We start from the raw sequence: 6,405 nt of genomic DNA on the forward strand, positions 1-6,405 counted from the left end.
TCGTGGAGGAGAATATTTGAGTTACGAGTTTGGTGTACATTTGAAAAATTGTGGAATAGTTTCGCAACTCACGCCACCCGGAACACCACAGCGTAATGGTGTTTCCGAACGTCGTAATCGTACTTTACTAGATATGGTGCGATCTATGATGTCTCTTACTGATTTACCGCTATCGTTTTGGGGTTATGCTTTAGAGACGGCCGCATTCACGTTAAATAGGGCACCATCAAAATCCGTTGAGACGACGCCTTATGAACTGTGGTTTGGCAAGAAACCAAAGTTGTCGTTTCTTAAAGTTTGGGGCTGCGATGCTTATGTGAAAAAGCTTCAACCTGATAAGCTCGAACCCAAATCGGAGAAATGTGTCTTCATAGGATACCCAAAGGAGACTGTTGGGTACACCTTCTATCACAGATCCGAAGGCAAGACATTCGTTGCTAAGAATGGATCCTTTCTAGAGAAGGAGTTTCTCTCGAAAGAAGTGAGTGGGAGGAAAGTAGAACTTGACGAGGTAACTGTACCTGCTCCCTTATTGGAAAGTAGTACATCACAGAAAACTGTTTCTGCGACACCTATACCAATTAGTGAGGAAGCTAATGATGATGATCATGAAACTTCAGGACAAGATACTACTGAACCTCGTAGATCAACCAGAGCGAGATCCGCACCAGAGTGGTACGGTAATCCTGTTCTGGAAATCATGCTGCTAGATCATGATGAACCTACGAACTATGAAGAAGCGATGGTGAGCCCAGATTCCGCAAAGTGGCTTGAAGCCATGAAATCTGAGATGGGATCCATGTATGAGAACAAAGTATGGACTTTGGTTGACTTGCCCGATGATCGGCAAGCAATTGAGAATAAATGGATCTTCAAGAAGAAGACTGACGCTGATGGTAATGTTACTGTCTACAAAGCTCGACTTGTCGCAAAAGGTTTTCGGCAAGTTCAAGGGGTTGACTACGATGAGACCTTCTCACCCGTAGCGATGCTTAAGTCTGTCCGAATCATGTTAGCAATTGCCGCATTTTATGATTATGAAATTTGGCAGATGGATGTCAAAACTGCATTCCTGAATGGATTTCTGGAAGAAGAGTTGTATATGATGCAACCAGAAGGTTTTGTCGATCCAAAGGGAGCTAACAAAGTGTGCAAGCTCCAGCGATCCATTTATGGACTGGTGCAAGCCTCTCGGAGTTGGAATAAACGCTTTGATAGTGTGATCAAAGCATTTGGTTTTATACAGACTTTTGGAGAAGCCTGTATTTACAAGAAAGTGAGTGGGAGCTCTGTAGCATTTCTGATATTATATGTGGATGACATATTACTAATTGGAAATGATATAGAATTTCTGGATAGCATAAAGGGATACTTGAATAAAAGTTTTTCAATGAAAGACCTCGGTGAAGCTGCTTACATATTAGGCATAAAGATCTATAGAGATAGATCAAGACGCTTAATTGGACTTTCACAAAGCACATACCTTGACAAGATTTTGAAGAAGTTCAAAATGGATCAAGCAAAGAAAGGGTTCTTGCCTGTGTTACAAGGTGTGAAGTTGAGTCAGACTCAATGCCCGACCACTGCAGAAGATAGAGAGAAAATGAAAGATGTTCCCTATGCTTCAGCCATAGGCTCTATCATGTATGCAATGCTGTGTACCAGACCTGATGTGTGCCTTGCTATAAGTTAGCAGGGAGGTACCAAAGTAATCCAGGAGTGGATCACTGGACAGCGGTCAAGAACATCCTGAAATACCTGAAAAGGACTAAGGATATGTTTCTTGTATATGGAGGTGACAAAGAGCTCATCGTAAAAGGTTACGTTGATGCGAGCTTTGACACTGATCCGGACGATTCTAAATCGCAAACCGGATACGTGTTTACATTAAACGGTGGAGCTGTCAGTTGGTGCAGTTCTAAACAAAGCGTCGTAGCGGGATCTACATGTGAAGCGGAGTACATAGCTGCTTCGGAAGCAGCGAACGAAGGAGTCTGGATGAAGGTGTTCATATCCGATCTAGGTATCATACCTAGTGCATCGGGTCCAATGAAAATCTTTTGTGACAATACTGGTGCAATTGCCTTGGCAAAGGAATCCAGATTTCACAAGAGGACCAAGCACATCAAGAGACGCTTCAATTCCATCCGGGATCTAGTCCAGGTGGGAGACATAGAGATTTGCAAGATACATACGGATCTGAATGTTGCAGACCCGTTGACTAAGCCTCTTCCACGAGCAAAACATGATCAACACCAAGGCTCCATGGGTGTTAGAATCATTACTGTGTAATCTAGATTATTGACTCTAGTGCAAGTGGGAGACTGAAGGAAATATGCCCTAGAGGCAATAATAAAGTTATTATTTATTTCCTTATATCATGATAAATGTTTATTATTCATGCTAGAATTGTATTAACCGGAAACATAATACATGTGTGAATACATAGACAAACTTAGTGTCACTAGTATGCCTCTACTTGACTAGCTCGTTAATCAAAGATGGTTATGTTTCCTAACCATGAACAAGGTGTTGTTATTTGATTAACGAGGTCACATCATTAGTTGAATGATCTGATTGACATGACCCATTTCATTAGCTTAGCACCCGATCGTTTAGTATGTTGCTATTGCTTTCTTCATGACTTATACATGTTCCTATGACTATGAGATTATGCAACTCCCGTTTACCGGAGGAACACTTTGTGTGCTACCAAACGTCACAACGTAACTGGGTGATTATAAAGGAGCTCTACAGGTGTCTCCAAAGGTAGATGTTGGGTTGGCGTATTTTGAGATTAGGATTTGTCACTCTGATTGTCGGAGAGGTATCTCTGGGCCCTCTCGGTAATGCACATCACATAAGCCTTGCAAACATTGCAACTAATGAGTTAGTTGCGGGATGATGTATTACAGAACGAGTGAAGAGACTTGCCGATAACGAGATTGAACTAGGTATTGGATACCGACGATCGAATCTCGGGCAAGTAACATACCGATGACAAAGGGAACAACGTATGTTGTTATGCGGTCTGACCGATAAAGATCTTCGTAGAATATGTAGGAGCCAATATGGGCATCCAGGTCCCGCTATTGGTTATTGACCGGAGAGGTGTCTCGGTCATGTCTACATTGTTCTTGAACCGTAGGCTCCGCACGCTTAACGTTACGATGACAGTTATTATGAGTTTATGCATTTTGATGTACCGAAGTTAGTTCGGAGTCCCGGATGTGATCACGGACATGATGAGGAGTCTCGAAATGGTCGAGACATAAAGATTGATATATTGGAAGCCTATATTTGGATATCGGAAGTGTTCCGGGTGAAATCGAGATTTTACCGTAGTACCGAGAGGTTACCGGAACCCCCCGGGAGCTATATGGGCCTTGGTGGGATTTAGTGGAAAGGAGAAAGGGGAAGCCCAAGGTGGCCGCGCGCCTCCCCCTCCCCTAGTCCTATTAGGACTAGGAGAGGTGGCCGGCCCCCCTCTCTCTCTTTCCCCCCCTCAAGGAGTCCTATTCCAACTAGGATTGGGGGGGGGGGGAATCCTACTCCCAGAGGGAGTAGGACTCTCCTGGTGCGCCCCCCTTGGCCTGCCAGCCCCTCCCCTTGGATCCTTTATATACGGAGGCAAGGGGGCACCTCCACACACACAAGTTGATCCTTGAGATTGTTCCTTAGCCGTGTGCGGTGCCCCCTGCCACCATATTCCACCTCGATCATATTGTAGCAGTGCTTAGGCGAAGCCCTGCGACAGTAGAACATCAAGATCGTCAACACGCCGTCGTGCTGACGGAACTCCTCCCCGACGCTTTGCTGGATCGGAGCCCGGGGATCGTCATCGAGCTGTACGTGTGCTAAGAACTCGGAGGTGCCGGAGTAACGGTGCTTGGATCAGTCGGATCGGGAAGACGTACGACTACTTCCTCTATGTTGCGTCAATGCTTCCGCAGTCGGTCTGCGTAGGTACGTAGACAACACTCTCCCCTCTCGTTGCTATGCATCACCATGATCTTGCATGTGCGTAGGAATTTTTTTGAAATTACTGCATTCCCCAACAAGTGTGTAGATGTATCCTATATCCGAACATAAATACATCATTAACTGTTTACATATTTGAAACAATGTCTTTCTTTTTGTGAGGATAAATTTTGATTTATTCATCAACTGTCAAAGTAGATATACGTCCATAGACCACCTAGCGACATCTGCTAGCACTTGAGTGAGTCGAAGGCGTGCCGCCGTCTTCGCCCCACCCTCATTGGAGCCAGGCAGACCTTTTTGTAGTAAACAGTCAGGAGGTCGTCGTGCTAAGACCCCATAGAACCAGCGCACCAGAACAACAATCGTCGTCGATGAAAGGAAGCGTAGATCGGAAGGATCCAACCTATAGACACACGAACACAGACGAGCGAAGACAGGATCCACATGGATCCACTGAAGACAAAGGCCGACCGAATCCCACGAGATCCGCCGAAGATAAATCTTCACACGCCACCCGACGATGCTAGAAACACCAACAGGACGGGGACTAGGAGGGGAGAACCTTATTCCATTTTCAGGGAGCTGCTGCCGCCTCACCTCTCCGAGTAAGACACAAAGCCTAACAAAACTCAAAAGAGCAAGAAAAAAATGGAGCCCTCCTGTCGGCAAGGGCCAGGATCCACCACGCCTACATGGCCCTAAGACCACAGGATATGAGGTAGACCGATGGCGGCACCGGTGGGAGGCACAAGAAGCCCTAGCCAAAGGGTCCTCTTTCTTGGACCGGAAGAAAGAAAACGATCTCCCCCTATATAATGTCTTCTTTGTGTAAATGTTGTATGCATTCATAGACACACAACATCAAATATTTGTAGCACATTTCATCCGTTAAAAGATAATAATGAAAAAGGAAACATGCTACCGCATATCAAAGTCGAAACCATGCGTTGGCAAGACTACCTCCGACAAGATGCGATATTGACATCGACCACGACCAGCGTTGGAGGATGGGTCATTGGGACAGAAGGAGGAAGACAAAGAGGAGGATGAAAACAATGATCACAAATTTTAGTACTGATAAAAAACATGCGGTCGATGCATAGTTGCTCTTGTAGTATCTGCTAAAGAAATTCATAAAATATGATATATATTCGTAGGACTTCACTCATGTCACTTAGTCATCAGTTTGATTTATTTTCCTGTATTTTGCCCGTGGCAACGCACGGGCATTGTACTAGTCATGTAGAGTTGTCGTTTGTGCTGTACACTCTATACTTCTGTCGTACAATAGATTGATCTTGTATTATTTACATCATTTGTTCTTGGCTGTTGTAGTGTCCTTGCCACTTAAACATGAATATATTTTTCAATAAAAGTTAGTGGAATAAATTTTACAGATTTCATTTCTGTAGTCCAATGCATAGACGGAGCTGTTCTTTTTGATTTTGCATCTGACAAAAAAAACAAATTAGCAACACCAAAAATCTATCTATATCTATCACTACTGGAAACAGAGAATTTGCCATCAGCCAACTCTTTGCCATCTGCCAGCTGATGGCAAAGAACGTCTTTGCCATCTGCTTATAAAAAACAGATGGCAAAGAACTGACAGACGACAAAGAACATGATTGCCATCAGCCAATTCTTTGCCATCTGCTAGTGGATGGCAAAGATTCTTTGCCATCTGCCAGCAGATGGCAAAGAGGTTGGCAAATCCTGTGACCGTCAAGCGTGTAACGGCATACCAGCCCCACCACTTTGCCATCTGCCAGCAGACGGCAAAGATTCTTTGCCATCTGCTGGCAGATGGCAAATAGATGGGGTTATTTTTTCTAGGTAAAAAAACTGTGGGGTTATCCCCTCCCTCTCTCTACCCACCCATCCAGGTAAAAAAACGACCTTCGCATCTCATCCACACACCGAACAGCCCCGTCGATGGCGCTCTAGGCTCGCCTGCCGCCACCCTGTCGCCGGCCCCGCCGCTCCCCCGCCCTGTCGCCGGCCGCGTCACTCCCCCGCCCCGTCGCCGGCCCTCCCTCGCCACCCTGTCGCCGGCCCCGTCGCTCCCCCGCCCTGTCGCCGGACGCGTCGCTCCCCCGCCCCGTCGCTGGCCCTCCCCCCAGGGGCGGACCCAGACTGAAAATTACCCGGTGTCCACATAGAAGAACACATCAAAAAACCAATGACCCACACACTAAATCAATGGATTATCCTAAGCAAGTGTAGATTGGACCCGGTGCCAGTGACACCGGCTAGCTGTACGTAGCTACGCCCCTGCCTCCCCCGGCCTAACTGTGGGTCAGGCCGGCCGCTGCCAGCGCCAAGCCCCCGAGAGACGCCACGACCTCCACCGAGCAGGAGCAGCAGCTCGCCTCCTCGTGGCGCGGCGCCTATGAGGAGCCGTCGCCGTCACCATCGGTG

The sequence above is a fragment of the Triticum aestivum genome, chromosome 3A, assembly GCF_018294505.1.
Source record: "Triticum aestivum cultivar Chinese Spring chromosome 3A, IWGSC CS RefSeq v2.1, whole genome shotgun sequence".
Taxonomy (NCBI): Eukaryota; Viridiplantae; Streptophyta; class Magnoliopsida; order Poales; family Poaceae; genus Triticum; species Triticum aestivum.